Here is a 12,005-nt window from a genome sequence, read left to right on the forward strand (position 1 = left end):
CACTCAGAGAATGATACACACATTTGTACATGGTTAGTTGTTCCTGAAATATTACGTTTTATCTCCATTTCATCTCTTACTAATGCTAGTTAGTTGTGATGTAACATTATTATCAACTGTTACAGTTATTTGATTGAAAGTAAGAGAATAGAAAAAATACATATATATTTTTTACTAACAGTAAAAGCAAAGTGAAAATGAAGAAAGGCTTCATGACATATTGGTAAATTCAAAGGCACATAACTTAAAAATCAGATCTTGGTCTCTGAGCTACACCTTAGAAGTCCATGAGGCACATTAGGAAGCTGAATCAGAGTATTATGTTATATTTTATAAGTCGTGCTTGTGAGTGACCTAAATACAGTAGTTCCCAAGTGGTCTGAGAGAGCCAGCTTCCAAGGGTTCGTAAAGTTAGGACCAGGCAACAGCTTGAGCTTTGGGAGAGTTCCATCAGTAGGTCTTAAAAGCCTTGCCTTGGGTGGGGGTTGGGGAGGAGGACGACTGTAAATATGCCACAAGTCTCACTGTGTTTCCGAGCTCATCCTGAATCAAGGCAATACTCTTCTGGAGCTGACATTCTTCTTGCAGTGCCTTAAGGAGCCATAGGACGACATTTAACTTTGGACTCTTTGCTTTGTATTTAGTGAAGAAAGTGCTAAGGAGATGTGGAAACTAAGATAATAATTGAAAGAATATTATTTTGCGCTTTTGCAGTATCCAGCAGAGGGTAATGAAGATACTGAAGAGCAAGATTTCACATTTGATTATAAACTAATCGAAGAATTCTTTTTGGCTTTTTAAATACCCAAAAGTTAATGAAAAAATGAGGGACTTAAATAGCAAAGCAAATCTGAGGAATTTAATGACTGCTAAAAATACTTAGACTTAAAATATTATTTTAAAAATATTTTTCCTTTCTTCAAACTCCCAATAGCATGGTGTTTGGACAAGTATCGTGGTATTTTCCATATATTGCATATTATAGTAATATAATATCCATATTATGAAGACTTCCTTTCTAGAGGGTAAGTTTTGTAAGAATAGGACTCAGGATCCATGAGACATTTACATTTATAATCAGCATTGCATTTTGATTATGTTGTGGTCAGGATTGAGTAGGTGGGTATCACATTTTATTAGTGGCTAGACTATCAACAAAAACAAAGAATAGGGTTATTTTATTCTGCTTTTTTATCAACTCAGCTGTTTATATGTACTTGTGTTAAGTACTTCATAAAATTTAAAAAGCTCTGAACACTTTGGAAATCACCATTCTTATTTTTACAGTTGAAGAGTAATTGTTAAATTATGAGAATTGAAGATGGGCTTGATCCTATCTTCTGTTGTGAAAAGGGAGAATGCAGTCAAACATACATTTTAATAAATAGGGTCTGATAGTCTTTATTTTTGTCTGAACAATTTCACAATAAAAATAAACTTTAAAAAGGGATCTGAATACATAATTTTCAAGCCAATGTTTGATTTTAACAAAAATAAAGGATTTAGCTAAAATCTTTGTACTATTTTGTGTGACAAAGGAAGACAGCATTTGGAGTTTGAGATTTGAATTAAGCAAGATGCTCTTTGTGGTGCTAATTATAAAGTGGATTGCTATATGATTTTAATTTCAAAGTTACCTGTTGCTCTTTTAATGTCTAGGGCTTGTAGTACTTTAAGGTGAGTGAACAGACCAAATTGGGGAAAATACAGTCCTGGCTGTTTTACCAATGTGTATCAACACTCAAGTTTTTTCTCCCCGCCCCCCTTTTTTTTAAATTATCACCCTGTCAAAATTAAATGTGTAATTCACAGGAAATTTAAAGGCTAGTTAATATATCTCAATATATTTAGAGTCTCTTTGAATTTCTGGTTGTCTTATTTCTTCAGTAAACATTATAAAATGCAAAAGTAACATTTTTTTATTATGCACTATTTACTTATCTTGAGTCTCTTAGTCTTGTAAGTAGTATTTGCTATTTCTCGGCCATTTTGTTAAACAAATGCTTTTCTTTATTTTAAATTTTCTAACACAAGAATTTTTTTTTTCTAACTCATGCAGAATATAGGACTTTTTTTTGCCCATGACTTGCATCTTTTTGTTACGCTCGTGTTGGTGTTTTAAGTTAAAGGCCATACCACATTATCTATATCTAAATGGTCTTATGTAAGTGAAATAGGACTTTGTAACTTCAAAGAACTGTATAAGAGAAGAGTAAAGAACAGGGTAACAGAAAATCAGAAGGAAACAGATTGTTCTCCCTGAGGGAAAAGTGAAAAAAATTTGCAGAAGAACTGGTCTCTTTTTTTAATCTCTGGGATGAAAATGGTAACCATAGAAATAACAATAAAACTAAGGCTTCCTTGTCAAAGAATTTCTCTTGGTGAATGACAATCCTCGATACTATTTTTAGATCTTTGCTCTTATCACCCTTCCCAATATTTTAGAATTTCTAGAAAGAATACACCTGTGCCATTCATGGACTAACGATTTGGCCTGAAAATTGAAACACTTGAAAATTTGAGCTTCTCACAGCAACAGAATATAGCATACAAAGCACAAACAGCCAGCTCTCTATAGAAGATGGGAGAGAAAAGGAAAGGATTGAGACTCATTCCTCACTCATATTTTTAGCAGTTCATAAAGCATAAAAACTCTGGCTAGTGTAACAGAACACTCAGTGGAAGAGAAAAATAGCTTATGAAATTTAAGAAAATAAGATTTGAAAAAAGGAAACTACACTACAACAGCAGAAGTTTGTAGGTTTTTCTTTCTGGACTGCTATTCCTGTTGAGAATTTACTCCAGTGGCAGGTGATAGATAAAAACGGTGGGATTGGACAGCAGTTTTCATCTTTTAACATGTAGACCGCTTATTTATTATACCTATTTTTATTTTCCCTTTTCTCTCACCAAATGTAAACTCAAGAAAGACCAAGATTTTTATCTGTATCTCTAGCCTCAAGAGCAATGTCTGATACATGATTGGTATTCAATAAATACTCACTGAAGAAACTGAAACTTCAATGGTCTAGGTAAAAGAAAATGAAAGCCTGAATGAAAGTAGTACTATGAAAGTTGAAAAATAACAGATTTTAAGGAGTACAGATTTCCAAATGTATTACTGATTAGATAATGGTGAATAAACCAGAGATATTTAGTGAATATCCAGTGTCTAAATCAAATATTAAATCAATTGCTGCAAATGCTTTATAAGAGGGGAAGAATTTGATGTGAGGAGGTAGGTGATCAGGATATATAGGAGCATAGTTTTTTTACTTGGTGAAGGGACATTCTTGTGGGGCCTACAGAAGTCAGGAAGTATTTAGATACATGGTCCTGAAATCGAGTGAATAGGCGCAAATTGAAATGTATATATTTGAGAATATTCAACATATGACTGTGGTTATATTTAATTTGTAAATATAGTTCAATCCAACATCTGGATGTACATTCAGTATCTCCCACCAGTTAGTAGTAATTGTGGATGTCCAGTACCATGTATTTGTTTTTCCTATTTCCTTTACCTCTTTCACACCCCTAGCCTTGCTCCACTCACTCCACTTGTGTCTTTTAAATATATAGTCTGTCTTTCAGGAGTATATATATTTTTAAAAGATTTTTTATTTATTTGACAGACAGAGATCACAAGTAGGTAGAGAGGAGGAAGCAGGCTCTGCATGGAGCAGAGAGCCCCGATATGGGGCTCGATCCCAGGACACTGGGATCATGACCTGTGCTTGAAGCAGAGGCTTTAACCCACTGAGCCACCCAGGCGCCCCTTTCAGGAGTATATTATACCAGGATACATGGATGTGCTCTGTTTGGAGGCAGAGTGCCATGTTTTAGAGTGAATATCAGGATGAGGAAGAACTTAACTCAAATTTACTCAGATATAATATTAGAAGAAAACTTAATCTCTCTGAATGTCAGATTTCTCATCTGTAATGGGTGAATGCCCAATTTCATAGGTTATTGTGAATATCACTTTTTAGCACAGTGCTTGGACACAGTTGACTACTTAACTAATTACTCTAAGCATAACTGTAGTTCTTGTTATATCAGGTGTAATAACTGTATTACATCTAGCAGTAAATCAAAGATGATAGAATTAAAGGTTTGTAGACAATTGGTAATCATTCCTGAACTTGTTCTGAGACAGATTTTAGATGTTCTTCAAAACACTTTGTACTTTAAAGAATTCTGGTGAAGTATTCTTTTTAATAAAAAATAAGCCATGGTTAAAATTTTTTTCACAGAAGTACAGGATTATCCATCCAAATGAGTTGGGTTTTTTTGGTAGGTTGGTTGGTTGGTTGGTTTTGGGCTCTGGTACATTCGAAAATATCCATTGCATGGGACACAGTTGAACTATCTCCTGAGTCTAGATACCTGCTGTGATATAAACTGTACTGTGTAAGAGAATAGCTTGTGTTTATATAGGAATTTTAAACACACCATCTCTTTTGATTCTTGTAATCACCCTGCAAAACCTTGGACTTTGGAGGTTATCATCTCCGTGCTATAGATGAAGAGTTTAGGCTCAGAGTGTGGTAGCAGATTTACCCAGCAAACAGTGCAAAAGCAGTGTCCAAGCCAAGGTCAGTTGAATGTGAGCCTGCTCTTGTTTCCTCTCTCCTTACTGCCTCTTCCTCCATCTCCAACCCAGAGGCACTGCACAGGTGGTCACCAGGAAGGAATTACAACAGAGAGAGTACATCTGGACAAAATTAGCATTGACTGTAGACTTTTTTTTTTTTAAGATTATATTTACTTATTTGAGAAAGAGAGCATGAGCAGGGGTGGGGGGCAGAGGAAGAGGGAGAAGCAGACTCCAGGCTAAGCAGGGAGCCTGATGTGGGGCTCCATCCCAGGACCCTGGGATCATGACCTGTGCCAAAGACAGACACTTAACTGAGCCGCCCAGGCACCCTGCATTGATTGTAGATGTTGATAAACAACCACCAAACATAAAATGAAAAAAATGCCTAAAGCTGGACAAGATTAAACCTACACTGCTATATTGTAAAATGCACCCCAGAGAGATTTTCTCCCATTCTATGCAAGAGTTATTTCAAAACATTACTAGCTTGCTAAAGCTTACCCCATTATTAGCCTGACTTCAGAGATCAAGTGGAAGCCATGAGGTGCCCCCCAGCTAGCTTATCTGTACCCAAATACACATTATTCCTCCCTTAGTATCTCACAGAACTGGTGTCTCTCCTCCAGTGGTGCTAATACCATCCCTTGTGGTCTGGATCCCATTGACTTAGACCTACTCAGAGACTCTATTCTTTTCATTATAATCTCTTGATGCTAACCAATATTGAAACAAATGAGTAAACAAATAATCATGACTAAAACTGGAAAGCTGCTCTGTAAATCTTCTGTGCCTTACAAGCTTCTGGATCTCTTTCATGCTGTAGCCAGGTCTATAAAAAGGAGTCTGTCCTTCACTTCCTAACCTATTTTCCAGGCCACTGACCACACTATACTGTTTCAGTGTGGTTGACCAATAACCACCTAATTGCCAAGTCTGATAGATTTTTTATTTTCAATACCTTTTTTTTCTGTCCTCATCTTACCTGATTTTAATGTCACTTTTGACAGCAGCTCTGTTCCCCTTAAAGTTCACTTCTTTCACTGACTTTTAAGATGTTCTTTTCTTACATTTTTGTTAATTCTGATTTAGATTGCTGCTTTTTCTTGGTTCCATCTTCAACTCTCTTCCAATGATCTCATCTTCTCTTAGGACCTCACTTCATCTCTATATGATGGCTTCCAACACCCATCTGTCAACCTACATCACTGTGTAGCACCACGTGTATATTTCTCACTTTCTATTGGACACTTGTACTTACATGTGACACCACATGTCAAGTTCGACATACTCTAAATTACTTATATGATTCCCAAGCATGCACTTCCTATATAGTTTTCCTTCCATATTCTCTGTCTTATTGCATGACACCATCTAGTCTGTCTTCTCAGCTATGCACAGGGGATCACCCTAGCTCTACCAACTCTTTCATCCATTCCTAAATGTGTAAGTGTCTCAGTTCTTTCTGACTTGATTCTCAACTATCTCTCAAATCCATTTAAGTCTCTTCAACTCCCAAGCTATTGCTCTGTTATAGATCTGCACCATGCCTCAGGTGAATTATTTTCAGCCTTTCTTCCAACCCATTCTCCATAATGTAGATAACAGTCTTTCTGAACCTCATCTCTTCTATTCCATGTTCCCAAAACAACCTTTGAGTGATTTTGTTCCCTTCAAATTACGGTCTTTTTTTTTTTTTTTTTTTTTTTAGTTGTGTTCACATGACTTTTCAGTTAGCAATAATCACGCCTCGGATAAACCTCATTGGCTACAATACTGCCACTGCGCAAAGCTTCACATGGCTTTTCAAGGTTGAACTTACCTACTTCTCTAGCCATCAGTCTGTTGCTTCTTGATTTGGTCAATTCTTGGGTATCCTTAAAAATCTTAGAAGGAGGGGTGCCTGGGTGGCTCAGTGGATTAAGCCGCTGCCTTCGGCTCAGGTCATGATCTCAGGGTCCTGGGATCGAGCCCCGCATCGGGCTCTCTGCTCCACAGGGAGCCTGCTTCCTCCTCTCTCTCTGCCTGCCTCTCTGCCTGCCTCTCTGCCTGCTTGTGATCTCTCTCTCCGTCAAATAAATAAATAAAATCTTTAAAAAAAAAAAAAAAAAAAAAAAAAAAATCTTAGAAGGAACATCATTTATGTGGGGTAATTTTCTCTGATTCCCCTATTCTAGGGTAGGGGTCTCTCCTCTTTGCTTTACAGCTAGTGATATTTATCCTGTATTGTAATCATCTCTTTATTTATCTCTCTTTACTGGACTGTTAGCTCCCTTGAAAAGCATACCTTTTGTATGGTGACCCCAGAATCTGTCATGGCATTTGTGAGGTGAATGTGATAACCACCAAACTATGGAAACAAGGCAGAATGCACATGGCAATTGAATGTGTCGTGCACCTAATAGCATTTTGTGAAATGTCTTAATATAATATATATTTGGTAGGGGCCTTCTGTAATTAGATAAGCACTGCTCTAGGCATTGAGAACACAGCTATGAAAACCATAAGCAAAGTCCCTGCCCTCAGTGAACTTACGGTACTGTGGGTGGAATAAATAAATACACTTGCATTCTAAATGGTTGAAAAAGTAGAGTCATTTACAAATTTCTAATCACTTATTGTTTTGTAAAATCAGAAAGACATCTCTTCTTCAGATTGCAAATTTTACCAAAATTTCTGAATAAACTGCGAAAATTATACTAAATGAGAAGTTTTATCTGTAAATTTCATATCAAACTTCAAAATGTCTCCAAATGTGTATGATTCGATGTAAGTATGACGATCATGTAATAAAAGTCACAGAAAATGCTGCAAACAATTCCCATTACACTGACTTAAAACATTTTTAAATCAAACATTGCATATAAGATTTATTTCAGAAATCTCAAACCATAAAGTATGCAAAGAAAATGGGCTATGAATGGATGAGAGTCTAAAAAAGTGTCTACTTTCTAATTCCAGCTGCAAGGAAAAGAATGTCAACTATGTTAGACTGTGGCTGTGTCTGCATCCACAAACTGATTTTAAAAATGATTGAATTCATTTAAATGGCCAGTTATTTTGACAAAACCAACAGCCCAAAGTGGCCAAATCTAGTAAATACCTAGTTGTTTGCCTTTAGCCTTCTTGCCCCCTCAAGCTGGCACTTATGTATAGATAGTCTGTGTATCAAGAATTCAGGGTGGGCCACTAATGTCATTTTGTGAAAACAACATGTTACCAAATAAGAGAGTTTTCTGGCCATTTGCTCTTGACCACCCACGTGTCTAAGAATGTAGTACGCTGGGCTCAGTACCTTAGGGCCTCACATTTTTTCTCATCTTCTGAAGGTGTGGGGAAAATATAGTTTGATTGGAAAATAGTCTCCCTTGTAGTTGCAGGGCAGGGACATAGTTACCATAGAGGCTTGTTATCAGTCCAAGGATTAACCAGCAGGGGCTGCTACCTGAGAACCTAGCAAGCGTCCCCTCATTAACTTCCCTGGTCTATTGGATAGCACTGTTTACTCAAAAGCAAAGACTTGCATAACATTTTTTTTTTTTAAGTGAAGCAACTTTGCTTTTGAATTGCATTTGTTTCTGTAACAATTCCCCAGCTTTAGTTTCTGTCAGATAAAAGACCAACTAGTATTTTTCTAAATACAAACACCAACAAATATGCTTACTGCAATTACTATAGCTGCCTTTTTACTATTGTTAGGAGATATTGAAAGGCTTAAATTGCTTGGATTTCTTGTAATGCTGATTAAAAATAAGAAAAATGCACACATACAATTCAGTGAGGACTGTTAGAAAAACAATGCGTGGCCGAAAATATACTCTGATGTTCCTGCTGATCCTTAGCCAGGGTTGTTACAATATTCGTGTAGAAAAGCGCAAAATTTATATTGAGGAGGCCAGATACCACCATTTTCTTTTATTTTTAACAATACCCTTTCTTTACATTGAATGAATATCGTATTACTCTACTGTGTCCAAAAGTAAGAATTTATGCTTGGAGACTAATACACATCTGATTCCTGCTGGGTAGGTCAGAAGTCTTTTTTGTGGGGGGGGGGGGGGCGGTATGAAATAAACATGGTATGATTATTATTATAGATTCAAGTTGCCCTGACTAATCATTTCTTGTAGTTTAAAGATAGAAATAGGAGAGATGGCGAAACTGGGAGAGGCGGTGCTAATTCACTTGCTCTTATTTAGCCCTCTACATGGGGAAGAAATGATTGGAGAAACAGGCATTGACTAGTTGTTAGGACACCTGAGTCAGCAGAATCACCTGCACATGGTTGAGAAAGGGGTCCCTCAAAGAGCAGATTTGTGTTTGATTCTAAGGAGAACTCAAAAGCCAGAATACAGTAGCTGTGGATGGCATTTATATTTAGTAAGAGTGCAATATACTCGTTTGAAGTTGGGAGATGAGTATTTATTGAAACAGCTGGCAAATCAGCAGGAAAATGCTGATTTTGAAAAAACTATTCTTCTTCTGTGGAATCAGACCTACTGTATTTAGCAACACTATTATAATTGAACACAAAAACTGCATTAAAATACCATTAAGAAGGAGACAGAAATCCAGAAAAATAAGAGAATTCTAAGTTAAAAGCTGTCACAGCACTCCTGAGTCAGCTCTTTTAAGCATAAATGCACAAATGCATAAATGATCTTTCAAGTATGACATGAGATGAACCGACTGGACTCTGTTTCCCCATCACTTATGGCCCCTGCATGTCACATGCAACTAAGATATTTTTCCAGGCTGACCTAAACAGCTCATCTATTTGTATACCCCGAAGCACCAATTCCATCCTTTCATGGAACTAAAACACCTGGAAATTGGATGGAATTTTAATTTCAGCATGACACAAACACAGTCTAACCTTTCTATGAAATTAGCTTATGTACTAATAAAGGACATTCTGTAGCTCCTACTAATCCCTATGCCACCACTTAGAAACACAGAACCATGGTTTTGTACAGAAATGAGGAAATCAAAGAATCACCAGGGCTTTTTTTTTTTTTTCCCCAGATGGGAATACTGGGAATGGCTCAACTTATGTGACTTGCTAAAAGCTATAAAACTGGTTTGTGGCTAACACCAAATCTTGCAACTTTCAATCCAGTGTCCTTTCGACCACACTTCTTGCCCTCTCTGGTTGGTCAGTGATGGTTGCTGCTATGTATAAAATAAAGATAGACTTTGTCCCAACCCTGGCCCTTAAAAACAACTAGGAAGGCAGAAGTGGGTATAAACAGTAGGGCATTTTGTGAAGCACTTACCTGTTACTATTTTCTCCTTCTGCGTTTAATAATGACGGCAGTCAAGTAGTGTTTGTCCACCTCCCCACACATGCCAGGGAAGTACTGTGGCAGCCCACTTTGCAATTGCCAGGGCAACAGTCCATTTATGTGCCTTCTGCTACCCTGGAAAAATCAGGAAAATGTGAGCCATGCACAAGAACAAGGTGTAGATGCCTGAGAGCTCTCCTGCTGTAGTTCAGCTCTGAACTTGGGTTCACCTTAGAGGTAGAAGTCCAGCAACCCTTTCTCAGGAGAAAAACCCTACTGGTTTTTCTCATGAAAAATAGAGTCAAAAGCTCTCTGAAGATCAACTTAATCTTCACTTTTCCCCACACAGTGTAAGATAAATCTAGGGTTAGCGTCACTGGCACCAAGCTTAAGGTTAGTACAAATTATACCTGAATCTAGCTTTGGATACTTTTCTGTAGGATCTTAAATGTTGAGGGCAGAGTCTGCTTTCCAGAATGTACCACTGTAAGTCCATGTGGCTTGGGAATGCATCTGAACCTAGATCTTAACATCTGTCAGAATTCAGGAGATGTACAGGTGGTACCAGTGGGTTTCAAGAGGCTATACTTTTGTGCCCAGGTCTGTTCCTCAAGTGTAATCCCATCCCTTCTCATAGACCCAAGATTAAAGATAGATGTATCTAGAACATAGCTTCCCAGTCTTCACAAAATTCAGTTATTTATCACCTTTAGAGAGGCTTGAGTTTATTGCTTAAGATACCTGTCAAGACCCTGGAAAATTTAGAAGGTAAGAAACAGAAAATTTGAGAACTTATTACTCTGGTTGAGATTTCAGTGAATGTTTTTGTGGCTGAAATTTTAAACCTAAGTTAAACCTTTGAATATTCAAGTTCATACCTTCTTAGCAAAGCATGACCTCCCTTTCTTCGTGGGGAAAAATTCTAAAAACATCAAAAGTTACTTTTTGAATCATTTTAATTGCAAATGAATCAGAAACATAAGGATGAAGTGTCTCTGAAATTGCAGATAGTTGCTAATACTAAAAGGGAAGAGAGTAAAACGGTTTTAGACTTCAGTGAACCAAAAATATCCAAAATATTATTTTGGAAATTTGGGGTGTGGGGGGTGCATGAATGTTGTGTGATGCCTTATTTTTTAAGTATGAAATAGAATCAAGGAGAAATTTGTCTTGACTATTTATAGTGACAACCTCAAATTTGACTTTATTTCCAGAGGGTGTTTTGCTTTGCTTTTCTATTTTGTTTTATGCTTACATATTTTTGTTCTTCTAATCATATGCATTATCAAATGCACCATTAATAAATCCTTATAGGAAACATGGCTTTGGTCTTACAAAACTCTAGGGAGAAGTCTGTGGTTTTTAACATGGATTATCTACAATTTTTGTTGGATCAAGTTTATTAGACGCCTCAACAGCCCTAAGCAATTGCTGTGTTACTTCTAATAGTCCATATCAGTGATATTGAACATTTCCACACTTTGATTTCCAGTAGGTTGATTTACATGGCAGATTCAGTATGATCTTCCAATCCATCTTTTAGTAATTTTTGTCTACCTTTACTTAATTGCATTTATTTTGGCAATCCATTTTTCTCTAGCAGTTTCTTTATGGATTTGTTAAAAGGAACATGTTTAGCACACTCTTGGCACTGGATGTAATATTGCCTTTGTTAATTTTGTTGAAGAACGATACACACTCATTGAGTGCACACTCTACACACAGATGCACAAAAGCCTTATATCTGTTGAGCTTTTGCATGCGGGGACTTTTCACACAGTTTTAAATCTAATAATAAATTCTGTCCAACGGCAAATGTTCTGTACCTTTGGTTATCCTCTCCCTTTTCCCTAAACCAACACCACAGCAGCATGGTCCACAAAAATAACTGCAAACAAGGTTTTGTAGTTAAACATAACATGAGAGACCAGAGATAGAGACTTCTATGAGAAAAGATACTATATTTCACTTGCTTATAAGTTCAGAAGTTGGTATAGGTAAAGATACCCAGGACATCTTTATTGATCCATATATCAACTTGCTCTGTTCCTCTTGTGTATGAGGGAATCATAAGATAAATTCTTTAAAGTGTCACCTAAGATCAGTAACTGAAATATATAAAC

The 12,005-nt window shown here is 36.8% G+C and overlaps 1 pseudogene; it reads right to left on the bottom strand.

Moving 5' to 3' along the window:
• Positions 1 to 6,305: 6,305 nt before the first annotated feature.
• On the bottom strand, positions 6,306 to 6,391 carry LOC123939464 (annotated as a pseudogene).
• Between the last annotated feature and the right edge of the window lie 5,614 nt (positions 6,392 to 12,005).

Source organism: Meles meles, chromosome 3 (assembly GCF_922984935.1).
Source record: "Meles meles chromosome 3, mMelMel3.1 paternal haplotype, whole genome shotgun sequence".
Classification (NCBI taxonomy): domain Eukaryota; kingdom Metazoa; phylum Chordata; class Mammalia; order Carnivora; family Mustelidae; genus Meles; species Meles meles.